The sequence below is a fragment of the Carlito syrichta genome, unplaced genomic scaffold (assembly GCF_000164805.1).
Source record: "Carlito syrichta isolate Samal-C Ts95f unplaced genomic scaffold, Tarsius_syrichta-2.0.1 Scaffold307345, whole genome shotgun sequence".
In the NCBI taxonomy this organism is placed as follows: domain Eukaryota; kingdom Metazoa; phylum Chordata; class Mammalia; order Primates; family Tarsiidae; genus Carlito; species Carlito syrichta.
The window spans coordinates 432,894-452,769 of record NW_007251441.1 but is presented as its reverse complement, the minus strand read 5'-3'; the positions used below and the strand labels follow the sequence as shown (position 1 = coordinate 452,769).

General features: G+C 37.1%; 1 protein-coding gene across 1 annotated transcript in view; it reads left to right on the top strand.

Moving 5' to 3' along the window:
- Positions 1-12,625, top strand: part of N6AMT1 (N-6 adenine-specific DNA methyltransferase 1 (putative)) — a 36,915-nt gene extending 24,290 nt beyond the window's left edge. The window contains exon 7 of the mRNA XM_021715755.1: positions 12,575-12,625. The gene's annotated coding sequence lies outside the window, so the exon portion shown is untranslated. The remainder of the gene's footprint in view (positions 1-12,574) is intronic.
- The last annotated feature ends 7,251 nt before the right edge of the window (positions 12,626-19,876 follow it).

Sequence of the window (19,876 nt, the reverse complement as noted above, 5' to 3'; positions counted from 1 at the left end):
GGATTCTTCTGCTGAAGTTAGGATTTTAGTGATCTTGCTTTTCCAGCTTCCTTAGTAGGTGTCTTGTTAGGCTGTTAACTTATGATCTTTCCATTTTCTTCATGAGTGTTTGTAGAGATATGAATTCCCTTCTTATTACTGCTTTCATGGCATCCCAGAGGGTTTGGTAAGATATTTCTTCATTTTCATTTGTTTCCAGGTATCTTTTAATCTCTGTTTTGATTTCTATGTTGACCCAGGAGTTGCTTAGCATCATGCTGTTTAGTGTCCATGCCTTTGTAGCTTTTGAGGGAACTTTGTTGGTGTTGATATTTATTTTTATTCCACTGTGGTCTGAGAAGGCACATGGCAAAATTTCAATCTTACGCAATTTGTTTATGCATGATATGTGGCCAAGGATGTGGTTGACCTTAGAGTACATTCCATGCAGTGATGAGTAGAATGCATATCCTGTAGTCATTGGTTAGAGTGTTCTGTAGATATCAATTAAGTCCATTTGGTCAAGAGTCACATTGAGGTTCCAAATCTCCTTGATGATTTTTTGTCTTGATGATCTGTCTAGGGTTGTGTGGGGTATTAAAGTCCCCAGCTATGATAGCGTTAGAGTCAATATCTTTTTTAAGTTTACCTAGAAGCTGTTTTATGAAAGTTGGTGCTCCTATGTTGGGTGCATATATTTTTAGGATGGATATAGTGAGCTTTTTGATAACTTAAAGTGTATTTTGTCTGATATTAAGATCCTAACTCCTGCTTTCTTTTATGTTCTGTTTGCCTGAAATTTTGCTTCCCATCCTCTTACTTTGAGTCTGTGAGTGTCATTTCTGGTGAGATGAGTCTCTTGGAGATAATATATTGTTGCCTCATGATATTTTATCCATTTTGCCATTCTGTGTCTTTTCAGTGCTGCATTTAGTCCATTCACATTCAGGCTAATTATTTAAATGTGAGGGTTTATCCCTGTCTTGAGGCTCTTATAGAGTTATTGTTGTTCCTGTTTGTTTTTTGTCTTTCTTTTGATTTTTGGGTTGATTCATGTGTTTTCAATCTTTTTCCTGCACTCTTGTGAAGAACATTGTTCTTTTTCCCTTTTCTTCTGTCTTTAATACTTTCTTAAGTGTTTCTTGTAGCGCTGGTCTAGAGGCAGTGTAAGTTCTTGGGGATTGGATGTCTGGGAAAAATTTTAATTCTCCCTCACTGAGGAAGCTTAGCTTAGCTGGGTAGATTATTCTTGGTTGAAATTGTTTCTTTGAGAACTTTGAAGATTGGGCTCCATGCTCTCCTAGCCTGAAGTGTTTCTTAGATAAATCTGCTGCTATTTTAATTGGTCTTCCCTGGTAGGTAGTCTGACCTTACTCTTGCTGCCGTTGGGATTTTTTTCTTTTATACCTACTTTGTTTAGGTGAATTACTATGTGTTTAGGAGTTGGTCTCATTGGTTGTCTTGCTGGTGTTCTCTGAATCTCTTGTGTTTGAATGGTCACATCACTGATAAGATGAGGAAAGTTTTCTTGAAAAATTTCATGGAATGTTTGTTCCAGGGTGGTCTCTGTCTCTCTTTCTGCCTCAGGAAGTTCAATTACTCTTAGGTTCAGCCTTTTGAAATAATTTCTCTTCTCTTGAAGGTTTTGTTCTTTCTGTTTAAGCTTCTTTTCTATGTTTTTGACAGTTTAGATTAGTTCTATATTTTGGTCCTCAAGCTCTAAGATTCTTTCTTCTACTTGGCTGATTCTGCTTTCCATGCTTCTCAGTTTGTTTTTATTTCATTGACAGTATTCTTTACTACTGTTATCTCAGTTATCAACTCCTTCATATTTTCCTCTTGTCTCTCCTCAATTCTATTTATTCTCTCTCTTAATGCCCTGATATCTGGGTTTGTAGCTTGAGACCAGTCATTCTGGAGCCCTTCATTGTTTGCATTCCGTAGTTTGTTTTCTCAGTGTCTGACCTCACAGGTATGAGACCCATATTCTTCTTTTGTTTATTTTCCTCCCCCCCCCCCACTTCCCCCCCTTCTTTAATTCTGTTGTTCAGGGATGGCGGGGTTGCTTTTACTTCTGTTTGCCCAATCTCCTATTCTTCCTTATGTGGATCCTTTGACTTTGTTCAATTCTGAGCTGATTTTTTGGGTCGGTGGGTGTAATTTTTGTGGTTTTGAGATTTAGTTGAAGGTGGACCTGTGATTGAAACTCTATCTGCAGATCCTAATATCCACCAGCAGGTGTATGGGCACCCTGGAACCCACTTTCTACTGCCTTACAATCTGCCCATGCAGTGAGGGTATAGATTTGCTCCCTGGAAGCAAAATGAGGTAAGAAAAAGGAAAATAATGGGAAAAGGATGGGAGGGGGGCAAGAGGAAGGTGGAGAGAGAGAAGAGTAAGAGGGAAAACAGACAGATGTACCAACTAACAAATGAAAGAGACACAAAGACAGAAAAGAGTTAAAAAAAAAACTGAAACATAGAGATAATCATACAAACACACAATACAAGAACACCTCCCTATTGATGTACTCTTCCCATACACAAACGGGAAGTCTAAAGAAAATTTTTAAAAATCAGTAAAATAACAGAAATAAAGCAAGTATGAAAGCATTATCAAAAACAGAATGAAAGAGAAAAAAATCTAAAACAAACAAAAATAAGCCAAACAGACCAAAAAAAAAAAACAAGAAGCCAAACTCGCTCTGAGGTCATTCCTGTAAGTCCAACATCCTTTCAGCTCTAATCTCTAGCTCTCAGCACAGGCTGATATGCTCACAGCTTGGGTCAGATTCCCCAGGCCTACTGTGGGAGGAGGGTGGATCAGATCTGGACTCACTCAGCTTGCAACTTGTCAAGCCTGCCACTCAGATCTGACCTGTGTCTGATCCAGCATGGGGGAAGGGCTTCTGTCTCTTCCAGTTTGATGAGATTACTTTAGGTCCCAAGTTGGAAGCTGGGCAGAGCTGGGAGGATCTGGGTGGGCCAATGCAGGTCTCTGCCTGGTCCTTGGACAGAGATAATGGCTGCAGTCTGCATCTCCTCACTAGGCATGGGGCACCTCTCTGGCTCTCCCCAATCCTCTCTCGCCACTGATCAGATCTGGGGCTCCAGCTGATCCTCTGTAACAGGTGATGGTGTGGTCCAGGCACCAGGTGATGATAATCAACTGGTTTCACAGGCTCTTCTCAGGAGCGTCCCACGCGAACTATAGCAGACGATTTTGTGCCCAGCGCTCCAATCTCAGGGTGGTGGGGGCTTGCAGTCACCCTCCGAGGGGTCCCTGGTGCTTGAACCCTAGTCTCCTCTCAGACAGACTTTCACTCTCCCACCAGCACACGCCTATTCACGCAGAGAGTCTTTATGGACACATGTTTTCACAGAGGCTCTCACAGTCTGACCTGTCCGATCACCATCTATTTATTTTTCTTATTATTCTTTTGGTCAGGGTCTCTGTTGCCAAAGCTGGAGTGCAGTGGCATGATCATAGCTCACCACAGCCTCAACCTCCTGGCTGGGACTGCAAGCTCATGCCACATTCCTGGATAATTTTTAGATTTTTTGTAGAGACCAACATAGAAGTCTTGCTATGCTACCTGGGCTGGTCTCAAACTTCTGACCTCAAGTGATCCTCCAATCTTGGATTCCCAAAGTGCTGGGATTATAGGGATTATACCACACCCAACCCACTTACAAAATTTAAAGTATGCTTCTAAACAGTTCACACATCAAAGAAGAAATAATAATGGACTTTTTAAAATTACTGAATAAATATTGAACCCTAATACAGATTATGAACTTTAGTTAGCAATAATGTGTCAATACTGGTTTATCAGTTGTAATAAATGTACCACACTGATGCAAGATTCAAATAATTGGGAAACTATGTGTGGTCAGGGAGAGTTTGTTTGTGGAAATTCTCTGCACTTTCTCATTAGCTTTCCTGTAAACCAAAAACTGTTCGAAGATAAATTTTCTTGAGGTTTTTTAATGTCAGAAACATCAAAACAAAGCAAATAAACAAAAAAGCAATGAAATGATAAACAAAAAATTCAGACTAGTGATAGCCAGTGGGATGAGAGGAGACAGGAATGGCAGGGCCAAAGGGTAGGGGATGAACAGGCACCAAGGTAGACACCTTCAAGGTACTGGCAGTGTTTCAGTTCTGAATTTAGGCAGAGGCTTCTCAGGTGTGCATTTTTTTTGTTGTTGGGTTTTGTTGTTATGTTGTTTTTGAGCTGAAGTCTCACTCTGTCACCCAGGATGGAGTGCAATGGCATGCACACGGCCACAGCAGCCTTGACCTGCTGGACTCAGGCAATCTTTCTGCCTCAGCCTTCCAAGTAGCTGAAACTACAGGCATGCATCACCACACCTGGCTAATTCTTTTATTTTATGTAGAGATGAGGTCTCACCAAGTTGTCCAGGCTGGCCTTGAATCCCCTGAGCTCAGGCAGTCCTCTCGCCTCCACTTCCCAAAGTGCTGGGATTACAGGTGTGAGCCACCAAGCCCAATAGGTGTATGTTTTTTGAAATTTGTCTTTCTTTTTTATTTTTTCCATTTTTATTTTAGATTCAGTGGTTACACATACATGTTTGTTACATGAACATATTGTGTAGTTGTGGGGATTGAGTCTCAGGTGGCCTATGTCCTAGAGAGTTGTCATTGTACCCAGTAAGTACTTTCTGAACCCTAACTTCCATCCCTGTCTCTCTCCTTATTGGTGTCCCCAGTGTCTGTTATTTCCGTCTTTGTGACCATTTAGCTCCCGTGTATAAGTGAGAACATGTGGTTTCATTTTTTGTTTCTGAAAAAGTTCACTTAGAATGGTGATCTCTAGTTCCATCAGGTGTACATTTCATTATTTTAAATTCATGTGAGCAGCACCATGATCTTAGTCTATGTTAATCTCATGCACAGAAGTTCAGTTGGTACTTCAATGTGCCAAGTTATTTATTAGTGACACAATAAAAGTGTACTGCTTATTCATTTTAGAGTGTGATGTGATTTGCCCAGGGGATGGAGAATATTCTGTTCAGTCATTCAGAGTCAGGGTCCTTACGTTTTTGTGCTACCATCATTCTCAGCCTATACCCTCTAAGTCAGTCAGAATAGATAGGGCAAAAAGAGGAAAACCATGCATGGGAGATTTTTATGAGCCAGTCCTGAAAGTAGCATAAATGACTTAACATTCGAGGGGTCAGGACTCAGTCAGAGGATACTAATATAGTTTAACTACAAAGGGGGCCCAAAAAAACCAAGAATTATTTTATGGAGGCAGGCCCCCTGTAGTATAGGCTTCCCTCACTAGATAAGTGTTCTAGGAACATACTGGCATCAGTGTGTCAGATAGCATTGCTGAGAGGCTGCATTCAGCTTCAGTGAATTTTTTTTGGAGATTCTTTCAACACATTTGCACATTTCATGATGAATGATTTACAAACATACCTGCCCACACCACACTGAATGTTCAGCAGTTTTTGACCAAAAATGACATGACCCCTGTGTCCCACCCTCCCTATTCACCCAATCTTGCCCCAAGCTACTTCTTTCTGTTTCTCCAGATGAAAAAAGTGTCCTCAAAAGTAAACATTTTGCCGAAGTGGAAGAGGTGAAATTAAAAATGGCAGAAGCTCTAAAAGGCATCAAAATTGTCACGTTCAAAAACTGTTTTGCGCAGTAGAAAAAGGTATATTAGGTATATTGCATCAGAGAGTACTTTGAATGTGACTGAATTTTAAACATGTAAGAATAAATACCCAAATTTTTAATAAATCTATTCTGGGTTTTTTGGGTCCGCCTTGTATATGCCTGTGATGAAGAGGTGATTCTTGTAATTCTTTCCCTGAATGATTGTATTAGGCAAGTATATCCTTAATAACCAAACCAGATAAAAGTTACATAAGAAAGGAAAATTACAAACCAATCACATCCACATAGAGGAAAAAAATAATAAAACCTCAACAAACTAAATTTAGCAGTATATATAAAACAGATGATACACTATGAGCAAGTTGAGTTTATCTCAGGAATGTAACCATGGTTTAATAGAAAAATCTATAAATTCCATTTATCATTCTGATAGATTAAAGGAAAGAAAAATAATATATTATCACCTCAACAGATGTGGACAAACATTTGTTAAAATTCAATATACTCAGCAAACTGGGAAGAGAATGAACTTTCTTAATGCAACATGGTCTATATATGAAAAACTATGACAAATATTCTTCAAATAGGAACACTGGAAGCATTCTCTTTAAAAATCAGAAACAAGAAAATTTCCAGCTATCACCATTCCTATCCAACCTTTCCTTTGGAAGTCCTAGCCAGCAAAATAAGAAAAGAAAAACAGGTTGGGCTCAGTGGCTCAGCCTATAATTCCAGCACTTTGGAAGGCCAAGGCAAGTGGATTGCCTGAGTCCGTGGGTTCAAGACCCACACGGGCAACTTGGCAAGACCTCATCTTTACAATAAATTTTAAAAAGTAGCCAGGCATGGCAGTGCGTGCCTATAGTTCCGGCTACTTGGAAGGCTGAGGTGGAATGATCACTGGAGCCAAGCAGGTTGAGGCTGCGGTGGCTGGGAGTGTGCCACTGCACTCCAGTCTGGGCGATGGAGTGAGACTCCAACTCAAAAAAAAGAAAAGAAAAGAAAGACAAAAGGAAAGGAATAGGAAAATATGAACAAAACTGACATTATTAATGAATAATATGATTATACCAAGAAATCCTAAAAAATTCTATAGTTAAAATATAAGTAATAATAAGAGAGCTTAGGAAAGTGGTTGTAAGATCATTATTCAAACATCATTTGTATTTCTATGAACTAGTCCCCCAAAAGTAGAAAAAGCGTATTTAATAATATCATTTACAATGATGACACAAATAACAAGGCATTGTAGAATCAAGTTAACTTGTGCACAAAACTAACATGCATAAATCTTTAAAATCTGATGAAAGACATTTTAAAGAACTAAATAAGTGGAAAGTTACTCCATGTTTTTGACTAGGAGACTCACTACCATAAAGATACCAATTCTTCCTATACTTAGAGTGCAATTCCAGTTGCAAAAGTGTTTTCCATAAAACCTGAACAAATGGCCAAGAGATTTTCAGAAAATAAGAGGAGCATGGAAGAGTTTAAGCCACCTAGATGCCAATATTTATTACTAAACAACAAAAAGTAAGACAGTTTTCTATTGACCCAAAGATAGGTTGAAACAGAATCGGAAGCCCATAAAGAAACATGATGGAAACGGCATTGCAGATCATGCTGAATATTCTATAACTAGTACTTGTATAAGTGATTATATATAAAGAGAAAAAATGAAATTGAATTCCTACTTCACACCAACAGAAGTCCACTACAATGGATTAAGGGGTAAATAAGAAAGGTTGTATTTTAAATTTTGGAAAAAATACAAGTGAATATCTTTATAGCATGGGGAAGAAAAGTGTTTCTATAAAACAACAAAAAAGAAATACAGACCCTAAAAGACTGGTAAATCCAGCTGTGTTAAAATTAAAGAATTTTATTCTTTAAAAGGTACTATAAAGAAAATTAAGACAATTGACCAAGTAGAAAATGTTTGCAACATGTGAAGACATTAGTAGGAAAAGTACATAAGGAATTAAATTTTACAAACAAGCAAAAAAAAAAACAAACAATAGAAATTCAGTATAAAAATGTTTCAATGATAATAGAGAAAAACATCCAAATGGCTAATAATTACATGAAAATTTTAGCCGTATTATTCATTAGGAAAATACAAATCAATATTATTTTAGATCCACTAGATTGGCAAAAATTCACCAAATATTTGTGAAGATATAACACATTAGGAACTCTAATATACCTCTAGCAAGAGTGTAAACTGACACCTTTCTGGAAAACAATTTTTTTTTAGATTAGAAAATATAGTTTATTTAAAAAGTAAATCAGGGAGAAAGAAGATTTATCTCTCCAAGGTAGGAAAGGGGAACAAAGCCAAGAAACATGGCATGGCCATAGCTCAGGGAGCACATGGCCACACCAGAGTCTGGGAAATAATTTAATTCTCCTTCTGGATATTGATACTGGAGTGTACCAACAGATATGTACAAAAATGTTTACAGCAATATTATTCACAATAGGGAAAACTGAAAACAACCTAAAGTTAATTTGCCAAAGTATGAAAAACTTAATAGTGGAATGTGTCAGAATGGGTGAATTACTCATCAACATAGATAAGTTGCACAAAGATATCAAACAGAAAAGTTTTGGCCAGGTACAGTGGCTCACATCTGTGTACAGTTTGGGAGGTCAAGGAGGGAGGATTGCTTGAGCTTAGTAGTTCGAGACTAGCCTGGGCAACATAGTAAGACCTTGACTCTACAAAAAAAAATAATAATTAGCCATGCATGGTGGCACGTTCCTATGTCCTAGTTACTTGGGAGGCTGAGGCAAGAGTATCATCTGATCCCAATAGGTCAAGGCTGTGGTGATCCATGATCATGCATGCCACTGCACTCCAGGCTTGACTCAAAAAAAAATTTTTTAATGGTGCAAAATTTATTGATAAATCATTTAGAGGTATATACATGCATATGCAGACAGAATGAACTGTCCCTCAAAAAATGCCCCTGCCCTACTTTTTGGGAATCCATGAATATGTTATATTACATGGCAAAGGGAACTTTATAGTTGTAATTAAGATTATGGACTTTAAAATAGGGAGATTATACTGAATAATCTAGTGGACCCAATCTCACCTCATGGGCCATTAGAAGCTGAAAACTTTCTTCACCTGGAATCGGAGAGATCCAGACTGAATTAGGGTCGCACATGGGGTTTGATGCTTCAGACATATTGTAAATATATGTATATATATTTTTAAATTACTGGTGACTACACTCATCTATGTTTTCATCATAGTTATCTATTCCTACATAACAAAATACCCCCAAAATTAGCAGCATAAAGCAACAACACTTATTTCTGGAGGGTCAGAAATCTGGAAGCACTTAGCTGGGTGGTTCCAGCTCAGGGTTTATGAGATTGCAATAAAGCTGTCAGCTAGGGCTTTAGTCGTCTCAAGATTCAAAGAGGGTTTAATGATCCACTTTCATCCTTGCTCCAGGAAGACTTATTTCCTTTGCATGTGGATCTCTTCATAAGGCTGCTACCAGAGCAAGTGATCTGAGAGAGAAAGAGAATAACCTGGAAGCTGCAATCTTTTAAAATTTTATCTGAGAAATGAGTGACTTAGTATCTTTTCTGATGTGTTCTGTTGGCCATACAAAGCCTCCCAAAATCTCATCCCATCAGCCAAAGTCCAGAATCTTTATAGCAGCACTGGATGGGCCTATTCTATTATAATGCAGTATAATATTCTAATATAATCCTAAGTATGCTCAAATGGAGAACCCAAGGCACAGTGCATGGCACAAGTAATATGGCACTAGGGAAGAGGTGAACTAAAATATCAGGTCTAGGTGTGAATGAGACCCCTCGAGTGGAGTGCCTTAAATACAGCTCAAGTATAGCAACTCTTTATCTGTATACCTGTGAAATGAAAAATGTTATCTGCCTCCCCGTCACCCAATGTACCACAGTGGGACAGACATACAATCATGGCTATAGACAATCCTGTTGAAAAGTGGGGAAATGGGAGACAAGAAGGAGTGATTGGTCCCGAGGTATTCAGCCAGGCATATGTTGGGATATCCTTGATTAGGATTCAGTTCTACTCTTGCCCAGAAATGACTCTCTGTGGCATTTGGTCCCACCCTCTAAGCACTTGGTTCTGCCCTCTGATTTGTCTTTCTTTTTCATCAAAGGTAGCATGTGTTTGCATCTGAGTAGTTTTCTCAGACTGGTTCCTTCTTGTAGAAGTTTAGAGACCCTAGGCCTCTTTCCATTGGGTATGGTCTCTCTTTCAGTCTAGGCTGTATTTCCACTTTCTCTTCAAAACTTTAAGGCCTCTTGTAGATGTTTTGGAGCTTAACTCTACTAGTTATATGCCACACCTATATTTTTCAAGTTAAGCCCTTCTCTATTTGGGCTTCTGCTAAGATATTTTAGGGCTTCCTAGAATACCTATTGTTTGAGAGGATTTGTGGGGTACAACCATAAAATATTTAGAGGGCCTTTTGTTCTGACTGAACAATGCTCTGAGGTACCACCTTTGATCTTTCTGAGGTCTTAATCAAGGATTTTATGGTCACACCATTAACTTCATCATTAGACCATGCTATCCAGAGCATGACTTGAATTTGGTTTTTGCTCATGGTGGCCAAGTGAAAACAACTGAAGCTGAGTTTCACATAATTCTCACAAATTTTTAAACCCCAACCAGATTGACCTAGCTCATTAACATAGGCAGTTGAATTGGCAAGAAAAATCTCATGGCTTAAGAGAAGAGTGGGGAAGGAGTGAGTTAAAGATAAGACCTCTGGTGGTCACCAGGGACACCTGTTTCTAACCTATAGCACTTGGTTGTGACTCCCATGGAAATGTTTTTGTAAATGTCATCACATTTGGAGAGTGGACTATCAAAACTCCTTGGCGTCAGTAAACCCACAGTGGAAGTTCAACAAAGGAAAACTGCAGGACACTGCACTGTCAAAAAATGTAAAGGATCTGAGATTGTACCCTGCTTGCAATCTAACAAATTAGTCTGCCACATTTTCACTATTGGCAGAAGCAACAAAGCCTCCTGGTCAGAGACAAAGGACTTTATTACCCATAGCACAACAATTAGCATGAACATCAGCATATTTTCATCAGTTTCCCCTTGCCCTAAATCTTATGGGGGCAACATGAATGGGCCCAAATGGACAGATACCTGTACACACTGTGGGTTGCATTATAGTACAGACACCCTGAACTTAGGAACCCTAATCTTTCATTACAGGCATTAGCATGCCCTCCTTTTGCTGTGAAAAAAAAGAAGACTGGAGAAAAATGTCTGCTTTTTGTTTTAAAGATGTCTTCTCTTTGCTTTGGAGAGAGACACTATTCCATCTTCTAAGGATGTTCACTACGCAAACATTTTTTAACATACAGTCTAGAACAAAAGGCAATTAGTTGCTTTTTTGCAATACAAAGAAGTGCAATAGACCCGTGGAAATTATATGCCAAACTCACTTTCAGTCAAATGAGAGAAAAAGACCAGTGACTAGAAGCCATGACTGCATGTGAACAGGGCCTTTGGGGAAATATCACAGCTGTGGCAAGAGTCCTAACCTATAGACCATGTTTCTGCCTCAAAGTTTACTTTCCCCTCCATTAACCTGCCACCATAGGGTAATGGTGGTGATTCCACTGGAAGGATAGGTCCTACTGGTCCAGTCTTATCTAGAAAGACAAATGCTACCACACCTAGACTTTGCCAAGTAGCTAGTTTCAAATGGGTGTAGATTAGGAAAATTGAACTGTTTACCATTGCCAGAATTCAGGACACACTAATGAGACTCCTGTAGCTTGGTGGACCAGCCCTAACACTCTATTATTGCTTCAAGGTGTTATTTGAATTGTATTGATCTAGTTTACAGGTTGGCAGACTATAGCCCATAAGCCAAATCCAGACCACAACCTGGTTTAGTAAATAAAATTTTGTTGAACCACAGTCAACCCGTTTTAGTAAATAAGATTTTATTTACTAAAATAAAGCCTAAAATACTTACTAGCCCTTTACAGAAAAAATTTGCTAATCCCTGTTCTAATTAATCAAGAAGAGTATAGAGCAATGGTTCTCAACCCTGGGTGCACATTATAATTGGCTGGCTATATTTCAAAGTATACTGATGCCAGAAACTCCATCATATACTATTGAATCAGAATCTCAGGCAGTGAGAGATGGGAACTAGTATCTTTTCCATCCCCCATGACTCTAAAATGCAGCCAGGGTTGATAACCATGAGAATAGAGACTTTGGGAAGATGCCTACTCCCTTCACAGGTGTACTGATGGCTGCAGAAATCTTAGCAACTCCCTTGTCTCACAGTTAAGGGAAATGGGGTGGCTTACACTGGCAAGGCTGGGCCAGCTCTGAACTGGCCCCAGGGATACAAACATTGAAACTGAGAAAAAAGAGTGTCTGAGTCTATGGCCATTAGATCCCTTACTATCGTACTCGCTGAGCATCTCACTACAACAGTTCATACAAGAGTTGAGAGAATTGACAGATGGCACCAGCTTCTACTCTCAGGACAGAGGTATAGCTTGTGTTGATGAACTGAGTTCTTTGTGAACCTATTCTATTTAATGTACAGTGAAGTATGCTCAAATGGAGGGCTTAAGATGCAGTGACTGGCATAAGGAACATGTCACAAGTGCAGAGTGAGGTTAAACATACCACAGCTAGGAGTGCTGTAATAGAAAGCTCAAAGTGATGATATAGACTTTGAGAACGGTGATAAAAGGTATTACAAGTCAGGCACAGTGGTGAGCACCAATAGTCTCAGCTACTTGGGACGCTGAGGCAGGAGGAATGCTTGAGGCCAACGATTTGAAGCCGTGGCATATGATGATTATGCCTGTGAATAGCCACTGCACTCCAGCCTGGACAACACAGTAAGACTCATCACTTTTTTTAAAAATGGTTTTACAGCTTCTTACTGTATTGGATCACTCACTCTGAGAGAACCCAGATGCCACGTTTGGGAGGACATTCAAGCATCTCTCTGTGGTAAGGGAACACAGTTTCCTGCCCATAGCCAGCCACGTGAGTGAGCCGTTTTGGAAGTGGATCCTCAATCCCCAGTCAAGCCTTCAGATGACTGCAGACATGGCCAACATCTTGACCTCAACTTCATTACAAGCCCCAATCCAGAAATACCCAAATAAGTCATTCTCAAATTCCCAGATTCCTGCCCCACAGAAAACTCTGTCAGATAAGTGCATATTGGTTTAAATTGCCAAGTTTTGAGCGTTATTTGTTACACAGTAATAAATGAAGAACAAAACCATCAAAAAGCATTTTGCTAGGTGTGGTGGCTTATGCTTGTAATCCCAGCACTTTGGGAGACCAAAGTGGGAGGATTGCTTGAGCCCAGGGCTTCGAGACCAGCCTAAGCAACATAGTGAGACCTCATCTCTAGAAAAATAAAAAATAAAAAAAATTAGGCTTGGTGGTGTGTGCCTATAGTACCAGCTACTCAGGAGACTGAGACAGCAGGATTGTCTGAGCCCAGGAGGTCAAGGCTGCGATGAGCAGTGATTGTGCCATCGCATCCCAGACTGGGTGACAGAATGAGACCCTGACTCAAAAAAAAAAAAAATCTATTCAATATTAGACTTTTTAATTGACAACATGGGACATTTTATTGTTAGATAATTCACCATCAAAATAAAATCTCCAAAAGGTTTATTTTGTTCCTTGAATTGGCTTTTTAAAATTTGAACCATTTTTAGCACTAACCTGCTCTCTTTTGACATATCTGACATTGACATAAAACTGGCATCATGTAACTGCCAAACTTTGGTAATTATAGCTTTGCTTTTCACATGTGAAATAAAATTATTGGAAAATGAATAAAATGATTTTAGAGTAATCATCTGATTTAAATGAAAAGTCATGCTTCACAGTGATATGTAAATGTACCTTTTGCAGCAGCATGTGAATCACTATCTTTAAGCACAATCTTCTTTAAATAATTATGGATTTTTGAAGAAGATGAGGCTGCCTATTTAGCAAGATATGCTAAGTACTGGTATCTCCCTGGTTCCCCTGGTGTATGGTAAGTGTTGTTTTCTTTCATTAAAGTTTTGCAACTGAGTGTAAGCCAAGTACAACCAAAATGTAGACAACCTATTAGAAAAACTCTGATGTCACAGGACACTTATAGTGAATTACAACATAGGCTCAAAGGGCTCAAGTGTATCTAAACTCTAATTTATGACAGGTAGAAGAGAAAAAGAATGTATTGCTTTGCTGAAGTTTATTTTTTGGTCTTAATATCTTAAGTGTTTTATAGTTTAGTTAATATGAAGTGTATGTAAATTGATGGCAGTAGAGCTATTTTTATTGATAGAATATCAGAGTTTGGATAAAATCATAAATTATATAGCTACCACACCAATTTCAAATTCCTTTCTGCTTCTTAGGCTTCCTTAAATTAGAAAGAACACTGTTTATAAAAACACTGTACTCCACCCAAATCTGCACATGTATTATTACCTCCATTGTGGGGATTTTAAAGTATGTTCACAAATTCTTCAATATTTCTTTGTCCAAAAGGTTAAGTCTACTTCTGCAGCCCTTGAGTGTGGGCTGAACTTAGTGATTCACTTCCAAGGAACAGAGTATGGAAAGGGGAAAACAGTAACCACAGTGAAGCAGAAATTCTGCCACACTGAAGTGTACATGTAGAAATTTGTTTCAAAAAATGAAAACAAAAATGATAGCCAAAACTGAAAGAAAATTAGAAACTAATATAATTAATTATAAATTAATCTCACTTATGAATACATATATGAAAAATTATCATAGGTTAATATACTTGTGAATGAAGGTGTAAATTATGAAAATAAAATATTTTTAAAACCCACAAATATATTATTAGTATAGCTCATGACCAAGTTGGGTTTATATCAGGAATGCAAGGATGGTTCAAAATCTATTTATGTAATCCACCATAAAAATAGAGAGGGAGGGGAAAAAAACCTTGTCATCTCAAAAGATAAAGAAAAAGCATTTGACAAAAATTATCATCCATTCAGAACTTAAAACTATAAGCAAATAGCAACTTCCTCATTTAATAAAGAGGATTACCCCAAACCTGGGTACATCACATTTAGTGACTTAAAATATTCCATTTTAAGGCTAGGTGTGGGGCGGTTCATGCCTATAATCCCAGCACTTTAGGAGGCCAAGGACAGGAGAATTGCTTAAGCCCAGTTTGAGACCAGCCCAGGCAACAAAGAGATAACTTGTCTCTACAAAAAAATTTAAAAATTAGCTGGATTTGGTGGCACATGCCTGTCATCCCAGCTGGAGGCTGAGGTGAAAGGATCACCCAAGCCCAGGAGGCCAAACCTGTGGTGAGCTGTGATCATGCCACTGCACTCCAGCATGGGCAACAGAATGAGACCCCAACTTGAAAAAAAATTTCCATTTTATTAATAATTCAAGCAAGAGACAAGGTTAACTACTTCCTTGAAGTCTTGCCAGCACAGTAAGATGAGAAAACAAGATGTGAAATTCATAGGTGTTGTCCTCAAAACTGCCTTCAAGCCGACTATGACAAAGCTTGTGTATGCAGGCATGAAAGAATGTAGGTGGTAAGGGGATGTTAAATAAAGGTTAGTGCTTTCCAAAAAATGCAACTACTTAACTATACTCTTATGACAACTAACTACAAAACTTTCTAATAAGATACATCCAAACTGTCATCAAAATTCTTCCTTCAGAGATAGAAAATGTAACCATTTCACTTTGTAAAAGCTGTCAGTTCTATTACTAGGTGAGAATTAGGCTTTGATTACATAGAATTTTTGTTTGATTTTTCTTTTTTTACAGTAATGACTAGAATACTAGCAACAGAATTTCTGGAAGACCTCACGCAAGCAGTGAAGCAGTTTTTTTCAACATTTCTACCACCATGACTTGACTGGCTTTGTGAAACCAATTGGATGGTAGCGTGACAAATTGTTCATGACAGATTTCATAACACCAAATTTTAAGTTGAGAAATTTTTTTAAATCACCATAAAATTATCAATAAAGATCTGCCAGTGTGTTTAACTCTAGTCTGGGAATCTGCCATCCAGCCTTTCACTTACTATATGTGCCAGAAGAGTATTGCCTGCATACCTCAAATTAAACATGCAAAAGTAAGTACCCTTTCACGTATTTTAAGTTGATGACATTTATCAACTTATGCACTTAAATATGTGCAAATGAGATGATGTCTGGTGATATACTGTAAGAAAAACTATTATGCCATTCTTTTCAGTGTATCTAGTAGAATCTAAATATCACAGCAATTTGATTCCCACCAACATCAATAATACATGAACAAACACTTCAACAGACATTTAACAGTATTCATTGGATCTTTATTTTTATTTTGCTTTCCTCACAGTATTATAGCATATTTTAGTGTTTAAAATATTTTCTTTATCCCTTATAATACTTTTCTGTAACAAATAAGAATATAAATTGAAATTTTAAAAAATATCCTATAACCAAAAAGCTATATTAAAAATACCTTTTTTCTAAATTATACAATAACTACTAGAACAGTTAATAAAATCATAAACATTAAATTTTGTCATTATTAAACATAAAATATTTGACATCTTACTGAAAATTCATCTGAGAGTTTAGACTAATTTGTAGGTGGTTTTTTAAAAAATTTGTTTCCATGGATATATATTGCTTATAACTAGAATGAGATATAAATTCTACTCCTATTTTTCTTACTTATAGATCAAATCACTGATAAAACATTTCATGTAAACAAGTAGATGAGAATGGAGTTTATAATAATGCAATTCTTTGTCATTCAATGCCACTGAATTTTTTCTGAATATGCCAAAAGTAAATTTTAATGTTTTATTGACTGACAGGCTGTTAGGCTTTTCTTTAATTTTAATGAAAGCAAATAACTGAAAACCGTAAGTTACTAAAAAGGTTTTGTTAGTCATTATTGGATTCTCTTTCTCAACATGCCTCAACGTATTTCTCTAGAATCAAAGGGGTTTTTTGTTTATCTTTTTTTTTTTTACTTTTCCCATATTGACCATTATAAAACTGGAGATAGATGGTTGCAGATTATGTCTCTTTTGGAAAAAGACATATGGGGAAGAGCCCATGGAAAAAGAGAACCAGTGTAAGACATATATATAAAAGGGAAGATCAAATACTGGAGAGAGTACATGGGAAGTAGAGTAAATGAAATGGATTCACTTAAAATTCTCCATGTACAAGTAATTCTTTAAAAGTCTTAATGTGCACTATTGTGCTAAACTCTATTTTATATATAAGGGTAAATAACATGTCCAGGATTTAAGAATAAATGTTGTATTAATTAGTGTCTCTGCTTATGAATTAAGGTTCAGTCACTTGTACATAGTGGCCAAAGTTAAATTGATGAACTTATCTGAGGGAGAGTGGAGGCGGTATGTTCAGTCAAGTGAAAGGCACCCATCACTTCATCAGAAAGCCCCTCTGAATGGGGTCCTAGTCTTAAGACACTGGTGAGGAAAGCCCCTCTGAATGGGGTCCTAGCTTTAACAAGACACTGGTGAGGATCTAGCGGGGGGGGGGGGGGGGGGGGGCGGGGAAGCTTTAGCCCAAGGATTGACTTATGTATTTTGTTTTCTTACTCTGCAGCAAACTGAATATGATAAAATCTCTTAAGGTGAGTCTATTTTATGAACTAAAATTGCCATAAAGTCTAGAATGTATTCAAGGTAAAAAGAGTAAGTTAAATTCAAACTAAAATAGAGAACGTTCTAGATGATATCATACTTTGAAGTGATCAAATAAAAATGGAATGTGTGATCGATAGCAGGCTTGACCAGTGCTTTTACTACTCAGCCTCTGTTCATCCAAGCATGAGTTGGTGAATGTATATAAAAAGCCCTACATGGATTAATACATAGAGGGTAAAAGTTTTCCAAAAGTGCTCAAGCAGGGATGTTTTTATATTTTATTTTTATGTGCATGTATTTATTGCTATAAAGTTTATAAGTTCCCCCAAAAAACAAGAGGAATGAGAAAGAATGGAATTGATATTCTAAGAATAATCTAGGTCACTGCTTTTCTCCAATGGGAGCTTTTGTCATGGGATAGATTGTGAAGACTAATGATTTTGGATAGAACAGAGTTTTTATCAGGCCAACTACTCTATTCAAAAATTAGATATAGCTATAGATACTGACACAGAGATGTGGATATTTGCTTGAGCAAATCAGAGAGCTACTGAGGTAGTAAGAAAGTGAAGAATCAAGAACATGTCCAAAAGGGAAGTACAGAGGAGAGACTGATATTTAGCACTTGTTTTCCCTTTGAGACAACAGCCAATTCATAAGCAGTAGCTTAGAGCTAAGAATCTGTAAGGTGGGGGAAAAAACGAGCAGAAAATGATGGCCTAGATTGAAAAGGTAAGTAGAATTTTAGACTGTCTTACAAGTCTTGGGATATAAAACAAAACAAGCTCAGGATCAGCCAAGGTGAAAGAACCCTGGACCAAAAGTAAATATATCAATCCTTAAAAGGACTGAAGCTCAGCTTTTTAATCAGCTAATTCCCACAATGATCTGCTCTTGCCTAAACTGCCTGCTCAAAGCAAAAAGTAAATTCTTTTAAAAAGATAATACCATCAAGAGTTAATGTCATAAACACAATAATTTTTCATACACGTCAGGCATTCAGGCAAAAATTTATGCCTGCAAATTTTCCAAAAATGATATCAAATCACAGATTCAAGTATTTTTACAACTCCAAGCAGGAAAAAAAATACACCTAGGGACATCATAGTAAAATCATTTAAAATTAAAAAAAAAGAAAAAATCTTAACTGAGGGAGGATGGGGGACACATTTTCTTAAACACTGGACTCCAAAATAAATGATACTGTTAAGGTGATAATAGAAAAAATTACCAAAGATGTGAAAAAGAATAAGGAAAAATACAAAGGGAAAATATGAAGAAAAATATAAATGCTATGTAGACTTATTAAACAATAATGTTCTGTGAAGTTTAAAATATGAATAAATAAGCAATCTCAAAACAACAGTACAAAAAACAATACTACTAATTTGAATTTTTCAAGAATTGGTAAAAGAATTTATATGAGATATTGGTAAGTCAAGTCTGAATGCAGTACTCTCTAGGAAAATGTTAAATAATAACTAATAGAAATATTTTATCTTAATCGTATAAAAGAACAGAAGGGAAAATGAAAATAATAAGTACTCAATCCGAAAAAAGATTAAAAAAAAAAGAAAGAAACACAAAATAGATGGGACAATTAGAAAACCAATTGCAAAATATATTAGTAATCGCATTATATAAATAAACTATTACAATTAAAATGAAAGATTGTGAGACTTGATAGAAAAGACTGTACATTTAAAGACATACTCAACTCTAGGAAATTAGTTTTGCAAGTTTACAAATATTGACTAGTATCAGGAAAAACAATGTTTACATAAATAGCAGATAAAAAATTATAAAGGATGCTGTTGGTTGTCCCCTAAATCTGTTCTCTCATCTTCCTCAGCAATAAAATTGATTTTCAGGTGGACATATGACTGCTTGGAATAGAGATTATAACTGTCAGCTTCTTTTGCACCTAGGTGTACAAACTAGTTGGAGCTTGAGCACTCATCTTGGACTATGAAGTGGAAGTCACACATTGAGATTAGCAGAGCAACAAGATAGAGGAAACCTAGGTGTCTTCCCTGATGATTACAGAACTATCAAAACAGTGCTGAACTGCTTATATCTAAACTTTATTTACAAAAGAGAAAAATAAATTTCTATCTTAATTAAACCACATTTACTTTGCTTTGTTTTTTGTTACCCAGAGCCAAACCTAATTCTAATTAATACCGAATTCTCAAGAGCATCTTCTAAAACTAAAGAATATGAATATCTTTCTAAAAGTAGGTATCTGTCCAGTATACAGAACATACAAAAAAAACTTATAACCACCAAAAAAATGCAATTTGAAAATGGGCAAAGGACTTGAACAGATATTTCTCCAAAGAAATATACAAACGATGAACAGGTACATGAAACAATGCTGATACTCTTGGTCATTAGAGAAATGTAAATCAAACTCATAATGAGGTACCCCCCTACGGTAGCTATAATTTTTAAAATGTGGGTAACCCCTTCAGTTCCTCTCCCGCTGTAGGAGCTTTTCTGTCCTCTCAATAAATCCTGTTTCTCACTTTGCA